The 27,818-nt window shown below is 39.9% G+C and overlaps 1 protein-coding gene across 10 annotated transcripts in view; it reads left to right on the plus strand.

The window, feature by feature from the left end:
• The window catches only part of SLC29A1 (solute carrier family 29 member 1 (Augustine blood group)), an 85,002-nt gene that overhangs the window by 26,411 nt on the left and 30,773 nt on the right, over window positions 1-27,818 (plus strand). For 4 of the 10 annotated variants that reach the window (XM_087883085.1, XM_034428057.3, XM_034428056.3 and 1 more), the window contains one exon: window positions 3,233-3,294. The exons of 3 other annotated variants lie outside the window; for them this stretch is intronic. The gene's annotated coding sequence lies outside the window, so the exon portion shown is untranslated. Of the gene's footprint in view, window positions 1-3,232; window positions 3,295-7,665; window positions 7,685-12,695; window positions 13,015-27,015; window positions 27,255-27,818 lie in introns of those variants that run through there. 3 more of the 10 variants (XM_060692440.2, XM_034428062.3, XM_034428060.3) reach the window with 3 other exon arrangements.

The raw sequence follows: 27,818 nt of genomic DNA on the forward strand, positions 1-27,818 counted from the left end.
CAGAGCGGCGGGGTCGTTCCATCGCCCCCCGCCCCCCCCCCAAAGAAATGCTTTCCTTTCATGGCAAAGGAGCGGCGCTTTCGGGCTCGGTGGAAGGGGGCCAGGCACCTGTCGCTTCTTGGGCTTCTCGCCCGGGGAGTGGGCGGCGATGGGCTTCCCGGGCTGGCTGGCTGGCTCGCTCGCTCCGCGCCCCTCGAGAATAGCGGTCCCAGCACCACGAGGTTCGCCTCCCATCTCCTCCCTCGCTTTAGACGGGGCGTAATTCTCCGCGTCGGCGACGGCTGCTAATGGCGAGAATTTGCCCCGAAAATGGGCTGGAAGACATCGCCGTGGCCGCCTTTTGGTTTGCCGAAGAGCAGAGTTGGAAGGGACCTTGCAGGTCATCTAGTCCAACCCCCCCCCCCCAGTCCCAAGCAGGAGACCCTACACGATTTCTGACAGGTGGCGGTCCAGTTTTTTTTTTTTTTTTTAAAGCTTCCAGTGATGAAGCTCCCACAACTTTCCGAAGGCAAAGCTTTTTTCCCATGAGTGGATTGTTCTCCCTGTCAGAAAAAATCCAGGTTATTCCCAGGTTGACTTCTCTCCTCCTTCAGGGTTTCCACCCGTTATTCCTTGTCCGGCGCTTTGGAGAATAGCTTGACACCCACCCACCCCTTCCTCCTCTCTGGGGCAGCCCCTCAAATATTGAAATAGTTCCGGCTTCTTTTCCGCGGGGAGCCGCTTTCAGCAGCGGCAAGTTGAAATTGGCGGGAAGGAAAGAGGCGCTTCGTGTTGTCTGCCGTGTGCCCGGGAAACGGGGGCGATTCAGACGCGGTGGAAGGGGAGTTTGCAAGCTAACTCTTCCGATTCTCCTCCCTGCTCACCCACCCACCCACTCACCCCCACTCATGTTCTCGGAATTTTAGCCGCCATTGAACAACGTGGCTTAATGAAACTAGCGCATAATTAATAATTTAATGGGGGTTGGGGCGGGGAAACTACCGAGTAATAGCTGTAAACCTGCAAATCACCTGTTTTGTGGTAGACGAGAAAAGCCTAATTCCCACTTTTTTTTTTTTTTTTTTGCGGGTGTGTGTGTATGTGTGTCCAGATCACACATGGCACCTATTGATTTCTCTGCCTTGGGTGTCAATAGCAGAATGTGTGAATGAGCTCCAGGGAAAAGCATGGTGGGAGGGGGAATAGAGGGAAAGAGCTCAGTGCTCTGCATACCAGAAGTGTCACATTCAGCCCTTGGCATCTGGAAGGTAGCGCTAGGGAAAGGGAAATCTGGTGAGCTACTGCTAGTTGTAATACAGATGTGGATCCAGAGCATCCTGCAATCTAAGCTAAGGCTGGGACACTAACATTAATATCCTAATAATACCTTTAATCACTATGGAACAGTGCAAAATCACGTGATTCGTGCTCAAAAGCAGACTTGAAAGGCTGCAAAGTTCATACAGGTACAAAGTAATATTTGGGGTGTGTGTGAATCCAATACTGTAAAGCAGAGGTCTTCAAACTTGGCAGCTTTAAGACTTGTGGATATAGTGATAGAAAATTGGCTGCATTCAAGTAATATTTTTTTTTCCTGCCATTGGTCTCTCATAGAACCCCATTAAATTCTTGCAGAAACCTAGGATTAAAGGATTAGTTAGAAAAAACCTGGATTGGAGACTTTTTATTCATAATTTTAATCAATGTACCCATATATGGCGTCTTGACCAGAGATTCTGGGAAATCGTTTTTTTAAGAAACGGGTTCTGTGACATTAAAATGTGACATGAAAATCCCTACTTTGTTCAACTTGACAGCTTCAAAATATGTTAAAGCTACAGTTAAAGAGCCTTGGTAGTACAGTGGTTTAATGCACCCTGTTATTAACACAGCTGCCTGCAATTTCTGCAGGTTCGATTCTTACCAGGCTCAAGGTTGAGTCAGCCTTCCATCCTTTCTAAGGTAGGTTAAATGAGGACCCAGTTTGTGGGGGCAATAAGCTGACTTTGTATAAATATACAAAAGTATGAAGGCTATTGCTTAACGCATTGTAAGCCGCCCTGAGTCTCCGGAGAAGGGCGGCATATAAATCAAATTAAAAAAAAAAAAGTTCCTAGAATTCCGATCAAGAACTTTTGGCAGTAAATAAAAGTTAAATAATAGATGAAAATTAGAAAAAAGTAAATTACTTCTTCAGGGGAAACAGAGTAATGTTTACTTATTGAATACTGAATGTAGAAATATTGACAGAACTTGCACTGTTAACAGAAATTGATTTGATCTAACTGTCAGTAATAATCCTTTATCCTTTTAAATACAACTTACTTCCATGCACATACAATCCTGCCAGACTTGCTACCTCCAAGACTATGGCGTGTATTTTGACAGGCAGTATTAAAAGATTATATAAACTCTAAATCTTTCCCAACTCTGCAAGAAATCAAATGATGGGTATTGAATTCTGGGCCTTCTCCAAATATAATAAAACTGCGCCTCAGTGTAAAGAATGTTAGATTTAACTCAGCAGCAGGATCCCTTTTCCTTGGAAACAACCTTCAGAGAATTCTTAACATTAATGGTGTGCTACTAAAAATTGGAATTTTTAAGGTATTTCTTTTCTATCATTATTGAGGAAAGTACAAATGAAGAAATACATCAGTACTGCTTTCCTCGGCTACTCCCAGAACATCTGAAGGCACCAAAGAAACAATGCTTTATCTTATAATCTTCAGTTATTTAAGTATCTCTTTTCTTGTAAAATGCTCGCACATGAGAGAATGAATAACAGTACATGGAAAACTACATTTATTTACTGTCTTTACAGAGTGCCCTGGACAGTATAATACATTGTAGTTTCTTACACTACTTTGCATAGCAATTCACTTTGGTAAGGCTGAGAAAGTGTATGACCTGAGATTGTTTTTGTCAATCTTGTGGCCTAATGGAGGTCTTACCCAGATTTTCCCTGGGGTAATGTTTTCCATTTCCCAGTCTAGCTGCCCAGTATATGTTTATATAAGGAATCAAGCTGGGAGAAAATGTAATTACTTCAAATATTATTATATATAATTGTAATGGGAACATGTAGATTTTCCCCTGTTTTATTTTCCTTTAAAAAAGAAAAATCTGCCTGCTATTATAGTCCTTAGTGGACAAGAACCTTTGTTTTTTATATTGAGCTTCCTTTTATTTTATATTTTTACTTTATTTTATGCCACTAATGAGTCAATGTTGCCTTCTACTTTCCCTGTAGGAATTCTGCTACCAGTGTACCAAACAGACACCATCCAGTCTTGGGAACAACAAGTACAGAAGGTTGGTGGGGTAGATAAAAAACAAAATGATGAATGAAACTGTGAGTTTCATCAACACAACTGGAACAAATCCTTCCATGTAATTACAGGAAGTCCTCAGTTTATAACCACAGTTTCCATAGTTAAACAAGATAAGGGTCAAGTGAGTTTGCCTCATTTTATGACCTATTTTTGCCACAGTTGTTAAACGAATTACTGCAGTTGTTAAATAAATCATATGATTGTTAAGCAAATCTGGCTTCCCCTATTGACTTAGTTTTTCAGAAGCCACCAAGGAAGGCTTACAAAGGGTGATTGTATGACCCCAGGACAGTGCAACTGTCATAAATACATGCCAGTTTCCAAGTGCCCAAAGTTTGATCATGTGACCATGAGGATATTGCAACGGTCATAAATGTGAAAAATGATCGTAAGTCACATTTTTCAGTGTCGTCGTAACTTTGAACAGTCACTAAATGAATGGTTATAAGCAGGGTGGATTTGATTTAAATCGAGTTGATTTAAATCACAATTTAAATCATGATTTAAATCACTATTAAAAGGCTTGATTTAAATCAACTCGATTTAAATCATAATTTTTAAAGAGCAACTGTCATCTCTGCTACTCCTTTGACCCACTGTTGACTCACCGATAGTCCCAGTATTACAGAATATACAGCCTCATGCTACATAACTAAGCTCCATTTCATGCTGAATAAACTAAATTATTTATGTATCTTAAATAGAAAACTATCTTATGATAGATTTTTACCCCAAAAGTTTTTTATTAAAATAAATTCGATAAAAATCAAAAAAATCCGATTTAAATCAAAAAAATCCGATTTAAATCAAAAAAATCTGATTTTTTTTGATTTTTTTAAAAAAATCATTGATTTTTATCCACCCTGGTTATAAGTCAAGGACTACCTGTACTGATGAGCTTCCTCCTAAATTTATCATATGGTAGTTGATTAACCATCTTAAAACATTCAATAAGATCTGTAGAGATTCTCAGTCATCCAGGTCATAGTTGTCCCAAAGGTGTGTTTTTTTTAGGAGGCAACTGGACTTTCTTGTTTTTTCTTTTGAAGACTTTTCGCTTCTCCAAGCTTCTTGGATGAGAAGCGAAACATCTTCAAAAGAAAAAACAAGGAAGTCCAGTTGCCTCCTGAAAAAGGACTTTTAGAACATTTAATAAGATTCTTCTAAGTTCATTATATCCCAAGGACCAGGAGTCCTGGAGAAACTTGTAGTTTCCTTCTCTGCAATAATTATAAATCCCTAAGATTGTGGAAAAGTGACAGAAACCAGGAAATCCCAGAAAAATTGTATTGCTGTTACTTTCAATTTAATATTTAGAAAGTAGCATTGGCTTGTATCTGGGGTTTCATTTGTCACTGCAAATAAATTTTTCTTAAAGACAATCTTTCCTGTTCCTAGTAAGGTTGCATGAAAAAGATGCCAGAGAATTGTGGTGACACAGTTGTATTTGATTCTGTCCTTGTGCACTATTGATATTTGTGTTCTTCCCCCAACATATTTTTAGCAAGTTAATATGACTCTCAACAGAGAAAAGGTACATTGGCTTATTATGCTGTGCTGTGCTAATACTTTTGAAAGATTGGGCAAATACTTGTTTTGCACTGTTATAATATTGTACACAAACCTTTTTGATCCAGTCATAAAGGAAAACTTGGTTTCATCCCACTGTAATATTTGTAGAATTATATTCACACATCCACAGATATCAATCGTTGAGATACTTTTATGGTGTCGATAGTTGTAGATATGGTTTCATGAAGAAGTTACCTAGACCTCTTTCAACCCTTGCATATTTGAGTGGGTTCATGTGGTATCCATGTAGTTAATATAACATGTGAAGGGGTTGTACTGATTAACCCTTCACACAAGCATGAGCATAGCTAATTTTTTTAGCTTATTAATATGGACAAGCTCTATGAATGGACCTGCTCATGAAATAAATTGGGAACTAAGGTAGCCTGCACAATGCCAAGGTTGTTTGTTTTAATCTGCTTAGTTAAAATTAAAAGGCATGATGGAACAATCTTCTGTAGAGAGACTCATCTGATTTATGGAAGAACAGAAGTAGGAACATGTTTTGTATTGACTGCAAATTGGATTCTATTAGATACATTAATGTATTACATAAGGGAATGGAAAATAAACTTAGCTGCCAGAAAACAGGATGGAACGCCAACATTTATTCTTTTCCAGTATTATCTAAGTTAATGTTCTTAAAATGCAAACTCTGAGATGGATAGAATTTGTCACTTGGATTATCCATCTGGGATGGTCCTTCAGCAATGGGACCTGTGTTCTCAGCAGTTTTCAGGACATTTGGAAAGAGGCAGGATAGGGTAGGCTTTTCGCCATCAATATGATTGTGGTTTTCCATCGTGCAGTGTCCTATAAAAGGTATTTTGTATTGCAAAAGTTCTATTAATCACACCTCATTAGCCTTTAAGATTGTAGGTAGAATCTATATTACATTGAAGTTTCAGGGAGGAGGTACCTTCAAAAAAAATGTATGTAGCAATGTATTCTTGTTTCAGCAAGCTTTGCCTTTCAGATTTATGAAAGGGAGAGTTGGCCTATATTCCTGGACTTCACAAATGGGAAAGCCATCAAATATGAAGCTGTCTGTAATCAACCCTGGAGGCCCTTTGTAGTTACTATTTATTACACTGTAGCAACTTTCATGACACTTTGATCTGGTTGAGTTTTAACAAAAGTAATGGCGCAGTCTGTATTAGCCAAAATAACACAGTAACAACCAATTTAATACATTGAAACAGTACTCTTGACAACACATCCCAACCAAGGGTATAAGTAGTGATTCGTCTTCAGTCAATCCCAGAAGACTCTAAAAACAGATCTTCACAAACCTGTTAAGTCATGACGGAAGAGGTTCCTTCTATCTCCAAGACAAGCTATTTCCCAGAAAAGGAGTCCCCACAGAAAATTGTCCACTTCCTTCCCTAAGGGCCCCCGTAGGCACTTTTTATTTGCTCATTTGAAAAAGCAGATTCTGTTTGGATTAGACTGTTTTGAAGATTCTATTATGCTTGCTTAGGAGATCGATTCGGCAACGGGCCAAGAGATCCTTGTCCTAATTTTTTACAAGTCATGTTAGCATTAGAAAGATATTTTAGCAGTTGTGTAGCTTAACTACCTTTAAACAATATTATGCTGTATTTTTATTGTCCTTTTAAAGAAGGCTTGCAAGAAATAAAATATTTATTTTGAAAGAACTGGAAAATGCCTTGCAAGGGTATGAATATTTTAAATAAATAAATATGATTCTATTTAACACATACTTGCAATTATTTTGGGAGGGGACAGTTGCTTTCAACACTAGGCTGAGTTTATTGCCTTCCAGCATTGATTCTAAAAACAGATGATATCAGTGTCAGAAATGCATTTGTATTAGGTTAGAATTATTAGAAACCACAATAGTTATTAGAGTCTTGTTTCCAACTGAATAGCCTGCATTCCTGGTCAGTTATATGACATTTTTCTGTGGAAGCTTACTCCCACTTCATTTCATTTCCTGGGAATGTTTGCTAATGGTTTGTAATACTGACTCACTTTTAATCTAACTCAAAAACAGAAGACAATACAAATATAGAACAGACTTTCCAAACAAGATGCCATTCAGGTTTGTTGGAACTGCAATTCAGAATTCTCAGCCAGTATTGCTGTGCACTAATTGGGGATTCTAGAATTCTCAGCACCAAGACATTATTTGTGTAAGGAAGAAAAGGACTACGGGTGACATGATAGCAGTTTTCCAATATTTGAGGTGCTGTCATAGAGAAGAGGTGGTTAACATATTCAAAGCACCTGAGGGCTGGACAAGAACTAAGAAGTGGAAACTTATTAAAAAAGAGATCCAATCTAGAACTAAAGAGAAATTTCCTGACAGTTAGAACAATTAATTAGTGGAATGGCTTGCCTTCAGAATCGTGGGTGCTCCACAGTGGTGAAATCCAAATTTTTTTACTACCGGTTCTGTGGGTGTGGCTTGGTGGGCGTGGCAGGGGAAGGATCCTGCAAAATCTCCATTCCCACTCCACTCCAGGGGAAAGATACTGCAAAATCCCCATTCCCTCCTCACTCCTGGGGGAAGGATATTGCAAAATCTCCATTCCCATCCCACTCTGCGGCCAGCCAGAAGTGGTATTTGCCGGTTCTCCGAACTACTCAAAATTTCTGCTACCTGTTCTCCAGAACCTGTCAGAACCTTCTGGATTTCACCCCTGGTGCTCCCATCACTGGAGGTTTTTAAGAAGAGATTGGACAGCCATTTGTCTGAAATGATGAAGGGTCTCCTACCTGAGCAGGGGGTTGGCCTAGAAGATCTCCAAGGTCCCTTCCAACTCTGTTATTCTGTAAGTACTGTCAAGTTGGAGAAGGTTGGCATATGCCTTCTGGCATAAGTCAGGATATTGTTTTAGGAGTTGGCTAAAGAAGCAGGTTGAGCTGGAATGTTTTTTGGTGTGGAATAGGTGGTCTATAGTGATTTGGCAAGATCATATTAGGACAGGGGCCTCCAAAGTTGGCAACTTTAAAACTTGTGGACATCAACTCCCCAAATTTCTCAGATAGCCATGCTGGCTGGGGAATTCTGGGACTTGAAGTCCACACTAAGACATTGCCAAGTTTGAAGACCCCTGCAAGACCTCTGTCCTAATGGTGGAAATACTTTTAAACACAGCTTGTTGGGGCAAGGAGCCAGGATGTTTCTGATCATGGGAAAATGCCAGGATACCATGGACATGGCTAGTCTGCAGTTTCTGCATGCTTATCCAGGGAGAGCAAGGCCTTTTTCAGTTGACAGTGGAAACAAAACCAAGCTTTGAGCATTTCTGCTTGATCACCACTATGCACTACACAAAGTGCAACCAGAGATAATGGCAAATGCATGAGTGATACCATCTTTTCTAAGAATTCAGACATAATTTATATTTCTGGAAGGGAATTGCTAGATTAGCCAGGGTTGGCTTTCTCCCATATTGATACTTACTTGAAAACCATTTTTTAAAATATTGCTCATGTAGAATCTATTTAAACTGAAGCCCTATTATTTCAAGTGGGATGAGAAGGATTCAGTAATTACTGTGGTTCCCAAACTGTGTACCAGGTGCCAGAGGACTCCCAGAGAGTTATTTTCAAGAAGAGAACTGCAGCAGTTAAATAATTTGTGTTGCAGCTGAGCTTTAGTTATGCTTTTCCTAAAACTATTCCAGTGGTAAGGAATGGCTACATTTAATTTACATTCACTAAGGCCATGAATATAAAAAAGAGCCTTAAGAATTTCAGTCTGCCACTCGCTGGAGTACAGATAGTCTACATCTGGGATCATTTCTGCAGCGTGGTAGCAATTCTGAACCTTCAGCTTGATCGCTGACATTTCCTGGCTTGTAAATCATTTGTTGATCATGTGAGATACACCTGATTAGGTTTCCCTGCATCTTGTCACGTTCATTCTAACCACACCTTACTTACTTGGTATAAAATTTGGTAAGAGTGATATTTTTCAGCTGTGTGACGTGTAGCTAATTACTGCCACCTTCTTACTCTCTTTTTCTGAGCCATGATGCAGAGATTCCACATAAAAGAAGCACAATGTTCAGTTGAAATATAATTGTTTTGGTTGTACTGAGACAATCTGTAAAAACAAATGTTAGATTAGTGAGCAGAGTACAATGCTATTGATGGTTTCTAGGTATGATAGCTATATATAATCTCCAGCATCCGAGGCAATATGTTTGTCCTCCTACTAGCTGCTAGGATCATAAATTAAAGGGTACTATTGTGTTCATGTGTTTCTTGAAGTACATTGTGGTTATTCTCTAGTCTAATAAATCTATTAATAATTCATGTATTCTGATTCAAAACTCCAAATATTTACTCTTCCTGAGAACACTTTCAGTCTGTCCAGATCTGGAAACTGGAATCCTCTGTTCCCAATCATGCTTTCAAATTGAGAATAAAATTCCTTTTAGAGTCCCAAATGTTGTTGCTAAGCCTTACTGCCTAATACGATGTGGGTAATGAATGTGGTGTGTTAAACAGTCTCAGATTTATAACTGTATATGTAAATAGTATTTACACTGTTTATGTAAATAAACAGTGAAAAGTATACAAATAATGATGAAGTTTATTTAATTATTCCAAAATGTATATACATTTACTTGGGTGGAAAAGCCTACACTGTTTTCTTTAGTAAAGCAACCTGAAAATTGGCAAAAATGTTTAAAGATAAATCAGCTAAATGCTGGAAATGCCATCAGATACCAGGATCATATTATCATATGTGGTGGACGTGTCCAGAAGCGAGGAACTATTGGATTAAAATTCGAACATGGCTGTTTGTACATTGCTTAAAAATAAATTTTATTAAGGAAACAAATATTATAGTTAGGCAGAAGTATTGCTACCCGTACTATTGCATTACCTAAGATTTATAGACAAAATATTTATGGCATATTGAGAGTAATTCCACTATAAGAGCCTTTTTTATAACAGTGTTATTAAGAACTTCATTATAAAACTAAAACTAATACAAACTACAAAAGATAAAAAATACAAAAAGATTTAAAAAGTTAAAAGGTCAGAGAAAAAAGAAACTATCTCTCCATAGTTGACATTAACAGCATATTACTAGTCTCAGGAATGCCGTGCGATGTCGAGCAGGTTGCTAGGCAACTAGCTCTTAAAATACAACCAACCATCCTGATTTTCATAAAGTTGTCAATGATTTTGCAAGAAGAGACACTACGAATAAAAAGAATAATATGGATAGCCTCTTTTTAATGCATCTACAAAAGGATCTTACTAAAGTTCCCAAAGGATTTGTGAAAGGAGACCAAGAGAACATAAAAAGAAAACAGATGTCTAGAAATTATCTGAGGGGGACTAAAGATGGTTTTGAGAAAGGGAAAAGAATACAGTTTATTTGATCAAAGTTAAAGATCTTTGATTGGGATATTGTTATTCAAAATTTATCCACCCTGTTCCTATAAACAGCCGCTGAAGTTGTGGCTGTCACTGATACACAATGTTTAATGATGAATTCTAACACTAGGGAGAAGTGTGGGGCTGCAAGCCTTTAATGAAGCTAGAACAGGGGTGAAATCCAGCAGGTTCTCATAGGTTCTGGAGAACCAGTAGCGGAAATTTTGAGTAGTTCGGAGAACCGGTAGCGGAAATTTTGAGTAGTTCAGAGAACCGGTAGTGGAAATTTTGAGTAGTTCAGACAACTGACAAATACCATCTCTGGCTGGTCCCAGAGTGGGGTGGGAATGGAGATTTTGCAGTATCCTTCCCCTGGAGTGGGGTGGGAATGGAGATTTTGCAGTATCCTTCCCCTGCCACGCCCACCAAGCCACGCCACACCCACCAAGCCACGCCCATAGAACCGGTAGTAAAAAAAATTGAATTTCACCACTGAGCTAGAGGTATTGTTATAGACCGTTCTAACTGAAGGGAGATAGCATGCGGAGGTGTTAAAATGAGCTAAGTCAGATACATGAAACATTTGCGGTTACCCCAAAGGTGCTTTTTCCAAAAGGTACGTAGACCTTTTTGCTTTTCTTTGAAAACATTTTGCTTCTCAACCAAAAAGCTTCCTCAGTTCTTGTCTTCAGAAGCACCTTGGGGACAACCATGACCTAGATCAGAGTTCCTCAACCTTTTCAGCTTTGTGGACTGGTGGGGGAGGGGTGGAGCGGGGATGGTTCAGCATGCGTGATGGGTGCAGCTCCATTTGCGTGAGTGCTGGGCACGCACACCTGCCGCTTGCACAAATGGAGTATGCATATGCACTTGCCTGCTATTTGCATGAATGGGGATGTGCGTGTCAGTGATGAAATCCAAATTTTTTTACTACCAGTTCTGTGGATGTTGCTTGGTGGGCGTGGCTTGGTGGGCGTGGCTTGGCGGGCATGGCAGGGGAAGGACACTGCAAAATCTCCATTCCCACCCCACTCTGGGGCCAGCCAGAGGTGGCATTTGCCGGTTCTCTGAACTACTCAAAATTTCCACTACCGGTTCTCCAGAACCTGTCAGAACCTGCTGGTTTTCTCCCCTGGTGCATGCGCATGCACACTCGCTACTTCTACAGCCCTGTTCCGAAAGGCTCAAGGCCTGGTAGTGGACCGTGGTCTGGGCGTTGGGGACCCCTGACCTAGTTGATTGAGAATCTCCATAGACACTTGTTCTAATAGATTCCATTTATCTAGTTGGAAGTAGGTTTTTTTTAATCTAGCAAATTTGTCCCCCAGTCCTGCCACATAGAACTCCTTAGACACACCATGGGTTACTATTAAGCCATATTTTTCATTCCATTGACATCTCATATCTTGATCAAATGATCTTCAAAGTATCTTACACATAATCTCAGCAAAACACATTTAGAAAGGCCCTAAAAAGGAAGAGAGAGAAAAGATATTACAGTAAAGTAGAAAAGTGTAGGAAAGGAAAATAAAATAATAGCATAAATTTTAATGCCTCTTAAGTGCCAATTCACATTCTAGTAATGTGATAGGTCATTCAGAAGAGGTTTCCATTAGTAAAACTAAAAAGAGAACTAATTATTGACATTGTAAGAGGAGAGCCATGTTAATCTATGGTAGCTAAAAAATCAGTTTTGTACCACTGATTGAGTTTTCCTCCATTCTATATATTTTCCATTCCATGTGATCCCTCTATCCTTGACTGGAGTTATTCTAGATCACGGGTCTCCAACCTTTTGGACCTCAGGGACCACCAAGTTCATAATTTTAAATCCCGTGGACCACTAATATGAATCAAGTGCGCGGCTTGGTGAAGTGCCTGGACTCCCAGTGACGGGATGGGGTCCTTCAGGCACTCTCCCTCCTCTTTCTTTCTCTCTCTCTCCCCGCCCTCTCTCTCCCCCACTCTTTCTCTCTCATTCTTTCTTTCTCTTTCTCCCTCTTTCCCCCACCTCTCTCCCACTCATTCTCTGATTCCCTCTCTGTCTCTTTCTTTCTTTCTTTCTCTCGCTCTCTCATTCTCTTTCATTCTGTCTCTTTCTCTCTTTTTCTTTCATTCTGTTTCTCTCATTCTCTCTTTCATTATGTCTTTTTCTCTCTCTCATTCTCTGTCTCTCATTCTCTCTCCATCTCTCTCCCCCCCTCTCTCATTCTATCTCTTTCTCTCTCTCATTCTCTTTCTCTCATGAGCCAGCCAGTGTCTTGGGGCTGAGAAGAAGTCAAGCATCTCCCCGAGAGACCGAGGTGCGCGGAACACCTACAAGGGCCGGAAGAAACGGCCGCAAGATCCAGCAAGAGACGAAGCTTCGCTCCCACTCTGGAATATGGAGCGAATCTCCATCCCTGCCCTTCCCTTGCCAGGCGAGGAGTGACTGGGAAGAGAGAGTGAGGGGCGGGGACAGCCACTGGTGGGTTCAGCCGACAGGAAGCTACAGCAGAGGGAAGAAACAGCACTGGGTTCGGCCCGCCTGCACCGCCACCCCTCCCCACTTGCACCATTACCTCGTTCCGGCTGGCGAGGGCTGTGCTGCAAGGTTGCAAGTTGCATAAACTTTCCTCTACAGCGGAGATTTACAGCCCCACCATGCCTGGCCAGTCCCTTATTCCAGAACTCTGGTCACAGGACTGGCCATTGCTCATCCTGGAGCAGCTCTTCCACCCAGATGTGCCACGGACCACCAAAATTTTCTCACGGACAACCGGTTGGTAACCACTATTCTAGATGATGTGAAATCAGGGCAAGAACTGTTCAACCTCCATAATGCACAGGGAAGTAGTTCACAGTCTTTTTTTGAGGGGGGGGGAAATCTTTGTATCGATTGTTTGGAGATTTTCTACTGGTGGAGAAAAACACAAAATGCAGTACATTCAGCCAACACCTGTTATGATTACCCAGCTTTTATTTATTGCATCATTCCTGCAGGTTGTTGATATAGCATGAAGGTGAGTGTCAGAGCCCACCAGGGGCCAGGCTGCAAGCAATCAGTTTAGGTGTCCAGGTCAAAGTGCTTTTCAGTTCAGTGATAATCAGGGTTGAATAAACATATTTCAGGGCAGGCACAAGTCTAATTCCAAAAGCAACAATTAAAGGAGAAGGTTGCTTCATCCAAGGTAACCGACCTAGCCCCCAAAGGAATAAACTTATAATTTGGCAAAATCTCCATGCAACAAAATGAGGTCAAGCTAACATCTTACCATAAAATTCTGCCTTTTATAAATAGAGTTGGATTGATTCTCGGGATTTCATTTGCAGCCATTTGGCATCCATCAAAGTTTACAGATTGAATAACTGCCAACGTGGTTCTAGTGATATAGAAGATAATGTATTAGAGTCTGGCTATGGTGGACTCCCCTTCAACATGCACCCTATAAACTACATGTTACATCATTTGTGAAAGAGAACAGCAGATTTAAACAACTTTTAATACTCTTTTATTTAAGCACACAGCTTAAATTGAGATAAAGCAGGCACTGCTAGAAAGCAGTTCTTCAAATACTTTCTATTTTGTCCACGCCTAGATGCAGTGCTACACCTCCAGATAATCCACTGTTCTTCAAGCATTCTCTCATTACTTCTGTCTATCTAAGCTGCTGTGTGTCCATATATGCCTTGTATTGATAGTAGTGAGCATGTAGATCTATCAGGTTGTCTCACCTCTTCCACCCATCTTTCCTCTCCTTTTTATCAGATAATTTGCTTTATTATTGGCCAATTAGTCAAAATTTAAAACTGTGTTAGAGCCACTATATATTTGAGGTGCTTAAAACTGGAGTATCAGTGGCAACTAAAGTATATAAAAGACTGCATTTCCTACTCTTTAGTGGTGATTTCCTGCCATTTAATAGAATTTTGCAGCTCATAGGTGATAGTTCTGAGAGTATTTTAGTGGTTGGTTAAGGTACTGGATTAGAAGTAGGATGATCAAGATTCAAATCATCCCTTAGAGCTGTGATGGCGAACCTATGGCACTCGTGCCACAGGTGGCACGCAGAGACCTCTCTGCCAGCATGCCAGCCATTGCCCCAGCCCACTCCACCACGCATGAGTACACGCCTCCCACTGGCCAGCTGGCCTTCGGGTCTCTGCCGCGCATGCGCAGGGGGAAGGTGCATGCGGGGGACATGCTTGCGCATGTGTGAGGGAGGGCACATGCGCGTGGTGTACAGGTTGGTGCAAGAACCTTTACAGGCACAAAACGGGGCAGGTGGGCCTCGTGAGGCACCCCCGTGCCCCGTTTCAGCTTCAAGGTTGGTGCAGAAGGCTTTCCAGGCCCAAAAGGGGTGTGGGGGGATGCACCCTAACCCTAACACACACACCCTGTGCCCCGTTTTGGGCCTGGACAGCCTCCTGCACCAATCTGGAAGCCAAAACGGTGCATGGGAGCACATACGCGGGGGAAGGGCACATGCACAGGGATGTGTGTGCATGCACAAGGGACGCACAGGCATTGCATTTTGGGGGTGCACGCACATGTGCATTTGGGGGTGCATGCATGTGTGCATTTGCGCGTGCTTTGGACACCAAAAAAGTTAACCGTCACTGCCTTAGGGACAAAAACTAACTTGACCTTCAAGCAGTCAGTTTCTCTCAGCCTCAAATCAGCATCAGGTTGAAAAACCAACTCTTTATCATATCTTTCACTGATGATATTGCTGTGTGAACTAGACAAGCACAGCTCAACCAAGTGGTACAAAATACTAAGGACGTCGAAAGTTCTGCTTGGTCTGCTATTGTTGTCATGATCCAGTCAACCATCACTATTTTTGAACTTTCTGAGGAAAATATATATGCCTACAAACACATCAACTTAGTTTGGAGAAATAGATGTGGTGATACACAAAGGTGAGGCTTGAAAAGAGGTGTTTCTATTTTAAAGTTATGGAGAGGGCTGTGGAAGCAGACATGGCTTTTGGATAATTAATCTTCTATGGAGGTCTCACTTTTCTTCTGCTCTTGAATAGTGATGATCAGGTAGCCCTGTCATTTAAGATTTAGCCATTGTGATCAAGTCATGACTTAGTGCCATGTGTAAAGACAGCAATGTCTTTTGAAGGAGTGAACTAAATTATAGTTAGAAAGTAGATTAGAAGACATTCTGAGATTCTACAACTCAGAGCAGGGTAAGAAAATATTTCTTAAATAATTGTTTTCAATTTCCAGTGATAGCTGAGTTTTCTATGTGCTATCTTTTTCTTCTCTGTTTTTACTGTTTAGTGATATTGGCAGTCAGTAGGGGTGTTTGTTGGATGTTTGGCAGCTCTTTTGCATCCATTTGCATGCTTGTTCTTCTTTTGTCCTTTCCTCCCCCTTGATAAATACCATTCCTGTCCATGGATTTCACATTAGAATTCATGATGCTATGCAATATTTGCTTTTGCATTAATTCTATCTCTTTTTTTTACATTTGAATATTGGTTTAATGTGATGTGAATGGGTGCCTAGAAGCTTGGCTTAAAATGGACCCAACTTTTTAACCCTTTCTATCTCATAAAGTAAACTGAAACAAAACCATAAATATGGACCTCCAAGATCCCTTCCAACTCTGTTACTGTTAAAGAGTTCCTCCAGTAATGATTGCCTTTCAAACTGTCAATCATGACCACAAGGGCTTTGTCTGCCATTCAGCTTGAATTTCTTTTTTGAAGAAATTATTTTTAGCACGTAGAACATGTTGTTCTGAATTTTTGTTTCAGCTACATTATCTCTGAATTAGAACCAGCTGCATGGTTTTGAAGTGGCCCCAATGCTGAATTGGAGAAGAGCAGAAGCCCAATAAATCTGGTAGGGAACAGCTAGGCATAAATAATTACTGGCTGAAAACCTGGGCCTTTATGAAGATGGAGGAGGGTGCCTCTTTTGCCGTCCCATAGCAGACCTTTATGTTACTTCACAACTTTGCCAATGTGAGACGTTCAGAATTATTATTTTTTTCTGTAGTACATTCCAGATTGTGTTATTAATCAGCTGTTTGGTTGGACTGTATTAATTTATCCATATGCCATAGAACTAGTTTGAATGTAATCTACTGGAGATTTTTAGTGCAAATTTATATGCTTCTGGAGTATGCGTGTGTGATTTTTGCCTAAATATCCTTGCATCATTCTGCTTTCTATGTGGGATTTTTGCAAGGATTAAGATAATAGCTGAGGAAGAAGAAAAACCATAACTTCCTGCAGAAAGCAGAGATGTCTGGCATTTCAGCATGAATGCCGGTGGTTAATGTAGCATAAAGATACGGATCAAAGCTTAAGACCTGACTCGTTCTACCTGAAATATTAAATTTCATCCCTCGTGCTCTGATAGCAGTGTTATATTTCAGTTAATATAAACACTTTCTAGGGAGAGAACTGTGCTTTATATATAAGAATACAAGAGGAATGAATAGAAACTTGAGATGTTGTCATACAAATGGCTTAGTGTACTTCTAGTGAAGACATTAAACAGTATAGCTATTTTTGCTCCACTTCTGGAAAGAAACAGGATGGAGGAAGAGATCAGAAAACATGGAGGATTACAAATGGAAGGTGATATCTGGTTATTTAACAGAATAACCGAGTTGGAAGGGACCTTGGAAGTCTTTGAGGTCAGCATCCTGTGATGACACTGGGCAACTGCACAATAAAGACTACACTTGGAAGCTGCCATAGATTTAGGGCAGGCAATACTGTTTTGGAAGTATTGTTGTCAGGCAAGCAGGGTCAATTATTATTCTATTGTATATTTTTAAAAACCTACCAAATCTGTTTGGCTGGAAATGAGCATAGGAGAAAACGGATATGTAAACTTTTCTAAAGGATTGTTTCTGTGCAGTTCACATGTGACCAGCAGCTGTTTGGTCACTATTTTATTATCCCTTCCTATAAGTGCCCAGTAAGCATCTCAGCTGCATCTCTGCACCACTCCACTCAATTACATGGTTCTGAGTGCAAAATTACTCATTAGTTTCTAGATGGGAATGCTGTTCAGCATGAGAAACCTTGGCGTGCCACCTGCACTGCCTGCTAAACAAGGCTGCACTGTTTCTGGGCGATCCACTGGGTTGAACTAAGGTGAGCTGCCAGGCTGCCACCTCCCAGCCAATCTTGGTTGAAACGCTTTTCATGGCCCTGCCAATGGATCTACATGGCACTCGGGCACCCTGGCCTTGCACATTAATACAAAATTTGTGGCTGCAGTGCTCAGAGTCAAATGAATTTTATCTTAGGCTACTAAAGAAATAAGCAGATGTGATTTTGAAGCCACTAGTTGTAGAGTTTGGGAACTGGAAAAATGTCACGATCCCAGAAGAATGGAGGAGAAAATATTGTCCTTGCTTTCAATGGGGAAGGAGGAGGACCAGGAGAATTTTAATATCCACTGGACAAGGTCCTTGACCAGATTATTAAACAGTACATTTATGGGCATATGGATAGGAATGTAACAATTAACAATCAATATGGACTCGTTGTCACAAGTCATGTCAAACTAACCTCACCTCTCTCTCTTTTTTTAAAAGAGTTATTAGATTAATAGATGGGGGAAGTCATGAATATAGTATACTTTGACCTAAGCAACCTAAGGACTTGACAAAATCTCATAGCTTCATTAATAAAATGAAATGGTAAAATATAGGCTTGATAATACAATTGTTAGATATCGTCATAACAGGCTGAATGACCACATCCCCAAAGTATGCTTTAATGATTCCATATCAGTTTGAAGAATATTATTGAATAAATATATTTAGTATGCAGAAGAGAAGAATAAGGGGAAATAATGGTAACGGTCTTTAGATTTCTAGACTTCTCATAGAAAGGAGGGCATAGATTTGTTCTGTTTTGCTCAGATGGCAGGACCGGAAACTACATGGAATTAGAGTTAGGTTAAATATTCAAAGATATTTTTTAAGAGAGTAGTTCAACTAATGTGATAAGCTGCAGGATGAAACGCTACATTCAGCTTCATTTGAGGACTTCAAATAGAGACTAGATAGCTCTTCTGTCTGAAATGGTTTAGCAGGTCCCACATTGAGCAGGGTGGTGGACAAACCATTTGTGAAGTCCTTTTAATGCTGCTGTAGTGGTTTCTTAAAAGTTATGTAGGACTAAATTAAAAAACAGTTTCATCTCATTATACTTTTTCTCTAATTTCATCCAGGACAAGTGGTTGTCTTGCTGTATATGAGGCCATCCCTCACTTCATCATTTCCAAACTGAAATACGTTAAGACATGGCTCACTTTAGTAATGTAGGCCGTAGTCCTAAACAGCACCCTACCCCAGCCTAGGACCTTACAGAGCTACGGCCTTGAGGAAAGCCCTTAAATGACCTCAGAGTTCCTCACTTTAATATAAGAAAAATTCAGAAATAGCGTACATTTAAAAAGGTGCTAGAGTATTTTGAATCTTTCATATAAGCAGCTTTTTCTTTTGATTAAACAATAACATAAAGTACACACTACAATACAAAAGGCAGTATCTTGTAAGCCACCCAGACTTGCTTAAGACGGGCGGCTGTTTTGCAAAAATAAAACAAACATTTACATTGGGAGGCCCCAGCTGTGCTATTTTGTTACAAAAATGTATAGGTAGCTTAGTGGACACCATTTCATTTCTGTATTTGTAATCTGTCACAATTCCAAGGGACTCTTGGCAGTTCACAAAGATAAAATACACAACTGAAGCATCCACAAGCTAATTGAATTATATCTGGATACAAATTATATCATCAAAACCAATCTACAAACCCAACCAAATCTCCAGAAGAGCCGTTTTCACAAGGGAGATAAACTGGGAACTAATAATGAATGTTGTACTGTGCAATATATTAATGAGATAATCTGGTGTCACAAAAAATTGCTTACCGTTCTAATGGTTAGAGAAGTAAATGCAATTGGAAAAAATCATAGGTGCTTTCTTGTATGTGTTTATTATGAGTACTTGTCATGAGCTATTACAGTTGCATTCCAACTGTGGTTCTAAAAGCTATTTCCATTGATAAGAATTTTAATGGTGCCTCTATCACTACTGTAGAGTGGTTAAAACTAATTGGGAAATTTTAATCCCTGCAAAAAGTTATCTTAAAAATCTCGGAGTGGGGGAAATCAAATATACAGATAGCAACAGTCTGAAGAATGAATTGGGAATGGTTAGAACTTTGGGAACAAGCAATTGAGACAGTATTGTGGGAGGAAAGCACTTAAGCACTGGCTGAAGATGCCTTTGACAAAATGACAATTATGCTAACTACATAATTATGCTTCAACTGTGTGTAATGCTGTTCTGTTGTACTGTTTTTGTTTTGACTTGATTTGTTTTTTGTTTTTGTTTTTTTGTGGTTTTGAGTGAGTCTTGGTGACTGGTACCTGGACAAGTCCCTGCAATTTTCTTAATAAAATTTCAGGAGTTGTTTGCCATTGCCTTCTTCCCAGGGTTGAGACCAAGGTTATCCTCTACAATCTTCTGGTTTCTAACCTAATGCTTTAACGACTATACCAAACTGGTGCTCTGCTGTGCTCTTTGCTGGTCAAAGAAAGATGATCTTCTACTAGAAACAGCATGACCTCTGTGTTTTTGGACCATGCAAAGTATTCAGTAATCCAATGTGAAGTAATAACTGTTTTCTAGGCAATTCTGTTTCCAATCAGAATAAACAGCTGTATTAAGAGCACAAATTGGGGCCTTCTTTGGATAACACGACTGTACATCAGCCTTCCCATGTCGCCCAAGCCCATAGCTGGAGCAGTGAGGAGGATTGTGCAAAAGCATATTGCAAAGAAGAACCCTATGAACTAGGAATAAATTAGCCATGTGTGCTGTCCAAATATAACTTTTTGTTCAATCTAGGGAACAAAAACAAAACAACAATTTAATTTGTTTATTTCAATTTCTTTAATAAATCCAGCCATCTGACTCAAGCCTTTCTTGATTCATTTTTACAGCTAATATGCTAGTGACCAACTTTCGGAATATGGAAATGTTGCTGTCACACCAGATTTTGCAACGCAAGTCCAAAGAATGTAGATCGTTTACAAAATCTGCATTCTGGTCACTCAGTGAAGCCCACCCATAGTAATAAAAAGGAACTATCCAAACCAATATAATAGACCACATAAAAAGGTCAGATGAAACTTAACAGTATAAAATTAATATGGGAAAACAGCTAAGATAAATTTTTAAAGCTATCCAGAGAAGAAATACCATAGATATCACCAAAAAGGCATTATATTGAAACCAAAATAAATGGTACTATTAAACTGTAAAAAAAAGTTCCATGGGATTATGGAGCTTTTTCTCTACATCTCATATACTACACCAGCAGCCTACTGTTTAACAGCTTTTAAATCATTTTTCTGCTTCCTTGTACTTTTTCTCCTACAGAAAAAAAATCAGGGGCGCACAGAGGAAGTCTTTTCTTTCTTTCCTGTCTTATCTCTCAGTGTTTAAAGAAGAAGACAATGTTTGATAGGACAAGAAAAGTTAATGCCTATATTCCCCCTTTCGGTCCTGATACCTAGAGAAGGGTTCCTTTTACATACTTGGAGATGACTGCAATTTATCTTGGCAGTATTGTTCTGATGGTAACTGTGCAGCCAAAATTTGTTAATCTTATCATGATGTGCTGGAATGGAAACAATACAAAATAAGGAGGTCAAATGATAATTTGTCCCTTGCTGGCTGCCGCCTCTTGGCTCCAGCCAGTTGAAATGAATCCTGGTGAATCTCATGGGGAAAATACAATGAAACCACCTTCTCTGCAGTCCAGAGGCTGGCCTGCTTTCCATGTTTATCTCTGCTACAGCATGATGCCAGATGACAGCTGGATAATGCAGTGTTTCACAACCTCAGTGACTTTAAGATGTGTGGACTTCATCTCTCAGAATTACCCAGCCAGCATACTCTGTATAAATAAAATAGTATGATTTGTTATTACATTTTCCTAGGAAATTTGCTGTTCCATAATCTCAAGAATAATATGAGTAATTATTTTTAAAAGGTAGGTTGAACAAGGAATGGAAATAAAATTTCATTTCAACATATAACAAGGCTTTTTTCCAGAAATTTGTAGAATGACATGATCAGTTAACATTAGAACTGTTGGGGTCCTTCTCCCCGCTTGAGAATACTGGTTATAACATACTGTGTTATCTTTTATATGTGTCCACAGAATAGACAAAATGAATAGACAAAAATAGACAAAATGAAAATAGACCATCATTTAAACAAAATGACGGTCTGGCATAAAACAGCAAATCTCTGTATGAATTTATATCTTGGGAAGAAATGAAGGGGCCATCAGTCTCTCTGCAGCCAGAAAAGGGGTACTCTGTATGCTAGAACTTAAGGAATTACTTTGAATTATATCCATCTACAAAAAGGATTAAAATGCTCAGAATGAACTTTGCACTTTTTTTTTTCTGAGTACAATATATTTTGCAATATAATGAGTATTTTGGCAAGAATTGGGGTAACACAGGCCAAGGGGAAAGGCAATTTAGCCCAATGGAATTAGGTGGAGCCATGGCTATTTTTGCTCATCGTTTCAGTAACATTTTAAGCTTGATCCTCCAGTGGAATGTACATCTAGGTTTTGTATATTTAGGACTACAATTATAATTGGTAAATTCTTTTGGAAACTATATGCACATAGAAGAAAAAGGACAGAAGCCGTCATTCTTTGTGCCCAGAAGGATATCTGAGAAATCCTGGGCTTCACGGGAAAGCCCACTTTTCAGGCTGGGATGGTAGAAAGTTTGCCTCTCTGAGCATTGGGAAGGAATGCTGGAGATACAAGATATGATTGCCCTAACTCAGTGTTTCCCAAACTTGACCCTTTGAAGATGTATGGACTTCAACTCCCAGAATTCCTCAACCAGGCATACTGGTTGGGGAATTCTGGGAATTGAAGTCCATGCATCTTAAAATAGCCAAGTTTGGGAAACACTGCCCTAACTCTTACAGGTAGCTCTCTATTTATAACCATTCATTTAATGATTGTTCAAAGTTACAACAGCAGTGATTCGCTTAATTGTAGCAAAAAGTTCATAAAATGAAGCACAACTCCCTTAAAACCTGCTTCGCTTAACAACAGAAATTTTGGGCTCAATTGTGGTCGTAGGTTGAGAACTATTAGTGAGGATTTGAGTTCTTTGAGAGCCAAAATCAGAGCAGAAACCAGGAGACGTGAATTCTAATCTTGCTTTAGGCATACAACCAGCTGGGTAACCTTGGGCCAATTACTTTCTCTTAGCCCTAGGAAGGAGGCAGTGGCAAACTATTTCTGAAAAACCTTGCCAAGAAAACTGCAGGAAAAAGAAGTCTCTGAGAATCAGATATGATTGAACGGAAGAAGAAAAAAGTGTGTCTAGTACAGTGTTTCTCAACCTAAGCAACTTTTGAAATGTGTGGACTTCAACATCCAGAAAATCTCAGCCAGCCATGCTGGGAGCAGCGCACACAACTTAAAATTGTTGAGGATGAGAAAGACTGGTCTAGCGGGCATTGGATGCTTAAGACAAAGGAGGGAAATCATTATTTAATTCGGGTCAGAATGTGAAGTTTTGTTATTTCAAATTTGTGAGAGTAAATTGGAAGACCTAACTTGTTTAAGCAGCCTCTCTTCCATGTGTTAATTAAAAAATGAGGATCAAACAGAGGACAACGTAAAATAACTGTCCTATTTTTTTTAAAAGAATGTAATAATTAAACATTACTCTAATTTTGTTAAAGGTTAATAATAATATCAACAGTGTGATAACAATATGCTTAAAAAGTAACCAAAAAATTGTAGGTAAAAATCCAGCATTGCCAACCACTTTTTCCTTTCTAGCCACCAAATGCCAGTAAGAAAATGTGACTTGGGTTGTTTGATTTTGCAGAAAACTAATTGAGCAGGACATCATTAAAGGCACTGGAGAGACTTATTTCCAACCACAAGGCTATCATATGACAATGCTGCTCCTTGTACTTACTGTTTAGCAGTATATATGTTGTTTCTAATTTAAGTGAAAACCAGAACATGACAGGAGAAGAAGCTATAACTTTTGGCAAGCAACACATATGCCTAGATGTGTGTGTGAGAGAGAAAAGATTATGTATTTATTTATTTATTGGTTCAATTTATATGCCGCCCTTCTCTGGAGACTCAGGGCGGCTTACAATGCATTAAGCCATAGCCTTCATACTTTTGTATATAGCTGCTTAGTAGGGCTTTCGGGCCCCCCTAAGCGGTGTTCTTTTTTTATACAAAGTCGGCTTATTGCCCCCACAATCCGGGTCCTCATTTTACCTACCTTGGAAGGATGGAAGGCTGAGTCATCCTTGAATTAGTCTATTCAGGGGTTTCCCTTTTCATACATCAACACATGATGGGTGAAAACAAGGATGGGTATATTAGTTTTACGTATCCATTGTTGTTCTGGAAAATCAGGATTTCTGCAAAAAAAAAAATGCATAGATAAAAACAAAGTCTTGATACATAAATTATTTTTTAAGATCATAGAAAGTGATAATGTAAAGATCAACTTACCATTCTCATTTTTGCCTTTCAAGCCCTCATATTTCTACATAAAAAACTGAATCCCCAGTTAGAGCTAATGATTTCAGGAGAATGCCCTTAACTTACTCCAGCCTCTCTTACATGACCCCACTACTACAAAAAAAAGCTGACTAGGGAGGAATATATAACAATCTTCAGATATCTGAAGGGTTTTCACATACGCGAAGGAACAGACAGTTTCTATTGTGCCAGAGAAAGACCTGAATCAGTGCCTTAAAACGGCAAGAAGGAGACTCAGGAGGAATGTCCTGACAATATGAGCTGTGAGCCAGTGAAACAGTCTGCCACATGATGTGAATTTGCCTTTAGTAGAGGTCTTCAGAGACTCTCCTTCTGTGAGACATGGACCCTGCACTGAGCAGGAAGTTGGACTAGATAACCTTAAAGACCCTTTCAAATCTATTATTCTTTGACTTCATAAAGTGTATTTTATAGCACCAATGACTGATGTGTCATACCAATGACTGTATATTCAAGTGTACCGGCATGGTTTAGAATTGCCACCCATAGGAATATACATCCTTCTATTTGAGATCTTAATTAAAAATTGATTTTACAGGGTGATTAATAGGATTTCTGATCTACACTAGGTAACTTTGAGCAAATCGTGGTTCTTTCTGGCAATCTAGCAGAGAAGGTATTACGTGATGCCTAAAATTATCAGTGTCTGCTTTTTTGGGTTGTGCCTTTTCAAAGGGGCACTTGTTAGTGATCTATCCCATGGACCCTGTCAAGAGCAGGTGGTTCAGCTTAGATACCAAATCTGTTGATTCCTCAAAGGCATTCTGCAGGATTCTTAGCGCATGTAGCCTGTGCAGAGGCTTCCCTGAACTCTGCATAGGTTTTATTTCAATGTTATTTTAAGATTAGAGGGGCTAAGGTCAGAGGGGTGGAGTTGTACATACCGATATTTATGCCTAATCCTGTCCACCCTCTCTGAGATTTGAAGATATTATTTGACTCCTTTGTGTAGTGTCTGAAAGAAGCAGAATTAGAAATGGGATTACTTTAGATCAGGGGTCTCCAACCTTGGCAACTTTAAGACTTGTGGACTTCAACTCTCAGAATTCAAAGCTGGCTGAGGATTTCTGGGAGTTGAAGTCCACAAGTCTTAAAGTTGCCAAGGTTGGAGACCCCTGCTTTAGATGATAAAAGTTAGACAACGTGAAAAAAGACCCTTACCATTTGCTTGGCTAGTAAGGTCTAATTACGGATGTTATTAATTTCAGACACTGAATTATCTTGTGTAGAACTGTCGGTGGGTAGAATTACTTCTCTGATGGATGAGTGTGTATAGAACTAGAGGTCTGGGAGAAGGGTACAAACAACCAATTAGTCTTTTGGATATTGGCTGTTGTTTCTAAGGGAAATCTGGCTCCAGTTGATATTTGGTGTGGCAGAGACCTTTTGAAGATTGAGGAATAGCCACTTCCTGAAAAATTGGGTGTTGACTTGATTATAATGTTTATAACATGATTATAATGTCAACATGATTATAATGTCCAGAGGCTCTTAAGTTTATACCATTCTAAGGGAAAGAATGTAAATATCCGAAGGCCTATTCTGAATGTTTATATGTAGGTGTAAAGGTAATGAGCCCATACAAACTGGCCCAGCATATAACAATAACATATTAATGATAAATGAGCCAGCCTGGCAGTTGGTGTAACAACTTTGATATTTTCAGTGTGGCACCCACAGTTTATATCAGCAGAAAGGACAAATCTCTTTCCCTCTGAGATTAATTTAAATTTTATATTGTTGTAATTTTTTTTCCTTTTAGTTATACTTAAATCTAAACAGTTAAGTAAAAATTGCTCTGAGTTTCTGATTTACTCTTTCATTAATTCCTTTTACTAGTATCTAATCCTTGCTGGCTATAAATGAAGTTTTAGTGGATGTACATGGTTGCATTAGCTCAGTGAATTTAAATCATTGTAAGTAAGGAAATAATCACAAAAATGTTTTTATTGAATATTGCTGTAATTTACAATGCTAGATCTTATAAGATTGCAGTGAAAACATCAGTAATGGGGTCAATTTTCATGGCTAATGAAAATAAGTTTTTCTGCACTAGTAAAGGGATGATCATTCAATCCATTTTTCTGTATAGATTTATCTATACTTGCAATTATTAGGTGCTAAATAAATTCAACTACATCCAAGCTTCATTTGAATCATGCTAAAGAAGAGTCCAGCTTTATGGACTGGCAGTAAGGAAGGGATGGTGTTGTGACCTAGGCTTATTGAGTCATTACAATATACATTTAATGCAAAAAAAAAAACTATTTTATTGTAACAGCTGAGAATTACATTCATTCACAGCTGAGTCCCAATTAGTTGCAAAAAAAGTCCTTCGGAAGAAGTCCTTCAGGATAATCACCAATCTTTATTTTCTTTGACACCCTGCCAAAGGCCTTACTTGGCAAAGCCCCACGGAGTTCAGAAACAAACGAGATGCTGACTGGAAACAGAGTTAGCAACATTACTTTCTTGCAAAAGCCCCAAGTGCCTTTGTTTCTCTTTTAAGCCTTATGAGAGGGGCTAATCATCTCCTGGCCTTACTCCCAAGTCGTCCCTTTTGCTTTAGCTGCTCTTGCCTTCTGGCAGCTCTGCGTATGTGTGCACTCCTGTTCCTCTGCCTCTCTGCTGTCTGACTCTGGGGGCTCCGGAGTCCACGCATCACTCCCAGACGGCCCTGGCCCCATCTCTACCTTCGATGCAGAGCCCTCGTCCAGGCCTTCCCCAGACTCCAGGACTGGCCCATGTTCCTCCCCAGCCTCCTCAATGTCCGACCCCACTGCCAGCTCCACAGGCTCCTGGAGGACCACAACAAATGGTTCCGTGCAAGCAGTGGGCAAGCACACATGCACGCAGCTCCATTTGGACAAGCAGCGAGCACACGCGCCCCCTACTCGCACAAATAGAGCTGCACTTCTCTCCGCTTAACACATGGAGCTACATGTGTGGTCACTGCTCGCACAAGTAGAGCTGTGCATGCCTGTCATTTCCGCAGCCTGGTTCCAAATGGGCCTGGTACTGGGTCGTGGCCCAGGGGTTGGGGACCCCTGCTTTAGACAACTTCCCCCAATTCCATGTATCAGTTATAATGCAGTATTCTGCTTTGTAACAAAACAGTACCTTCTTTTTACATCCATTTCATTTAGAAGCTGTTCTCACTGGTTGCTCCGGTGTTCACACTTCAGAAGATAATAGCTGCATATGGAGGCTATCAAGAAAAAAAAAAAGATGAACACAGTTTGAGCTTTAGTCAAATAGTTCCCTCTCATTTGTTGGATTACAAAGCAACTACCTACATGCGAGCTGGAAACCTACAGAAATTAAAGCCCGACATATCCATGATGTTCCAAAGGTTGACCATGTTATGATGGTGACGCTACAGATGGTTAGTTTGGAATTCAGTCATCTCTGACAATAGATTTGAAAGGCTAACTTTGAGCTAGATAGGTACAGGGTTAAGCTCTTTGTGAAGCAACTGTTCTTTGATATAGCTGTGTGTTTGTGTCTCTTTGAATATCAGCAAACTAAAGGGAGTGTCTTGACATAATGTACCGTATTTTTCGAAGTATAAGATGCATGGTTTTTCCCCCTAAAAGTGGGTGAAACTTTAGGAGCATCTTATAGGAGTGTTATATAGACCAAAAACGGGTGTTTTTGGCCTCCCAAACCCTCCACGCGTTGCATTTTCACCCTCCCCGGCCCCAGAAGCACTCTGCAGTTCTCCACACAGCCTGTTTTAGTCAAAAATGGGTCCATTTTAGGCTCCCAAGCAGGGGTGAAATGCTCCCGGTTCAGACCGGATCGCCCGATCCGGTAGTGATGGAGGCAATGGAGAACCAGTAGCAAAAATCCCGCCCCCCCCCATTGCCCAGCTGAGCCGCACAATCATCAGAGGCTTTTTTTTTATTTTTAAAAGCATTTTTTCTACAACCTCTTTGGCTGAAAAAAT

This window comes from Pantherophis guttatus, chromosome 1, assembly GCF_059756535.1.
Source record: "Pantherophis guttatus breed Tessera chromosome 1, ASM5975653v1, whole genome shotgun sequence".
NCBI lineage: Eukaryota > Metazoa > Chordata > Lepidosauria > Squamata > Colubridae > Pantherophis > Pantherophis guttatus.